This window comes from Haliaeetus leucocephalus, unplaced genomic scaffold (assembly GCF_000737465.1).
Source record: "Haliaeetus leucocephalus isolate CR32 unplaced genomic scaffold, Haliaeetus_leucocephalus-4.0 Scaffold657, whole genome shotgun sequence".
Lineage (NCBI taxonomy): Eukaryota > Metazoa > Chordata > Aves > Accipitriformes > Accipitridae > Haliaeetus > Haliaeetus leucocephalus.
This window is the reverse complement of record NW_010973093.1, coordinates 1-586: the sequence shown is the minus strand read 5'-3', so window position 1 is coordinate 586 and position 586 is coordinate 1.

Here is a 586-nt window from a genome sequence, read left to right as displayed (position 1 = left end):
TGCCTGGGCAAGGGGGAGATGGGAACGGATGGATCTGTGCCAGACATGCCCGTGGTGCTGGGTGCAGGTCTGATGATGATGATGAAGAGCCTGTGCCATGCCTGTGCCTTATATGGGTCATGGCTGGAGGAAGGGAGGAGTAGGAGCCGTGTAAGCTCTGTGCACCATCTGCCAGGGCACTTGGTTGCGCTTCATCACACGGCAGGGCTTGTCTTTCAGGAATTGGGGAACGCAGCCCCCGGGGCTTGCGCTTCTAATGACCCCAGTCCTGTCCTCACCTACTCCCCACTTGTTGCCTGCAGCTATACTTGCCCAGCAGGCACCTTTGAGCCCCGTACACAAGAAGGAGTAGCGTGTGCCACCATCTCACGCCCAGATGGAAATGGAGCAAGTCCCTTCTGCCATCAGAAACCTCACTCGTGAGCTTCTACTCAGTTTAAAAAAAAAGAAAAGAAAAAAAAAGAAAGAAAGAAATGCATTACAGCCTATTTCTGAATGCTGAAAAAGGACAAAGCGATGGTCCAGCTCTGAGATACCCCTCGAGGCAACATTTAGTACCTGGGGACATCTTCCCTTGCCTCCTCCT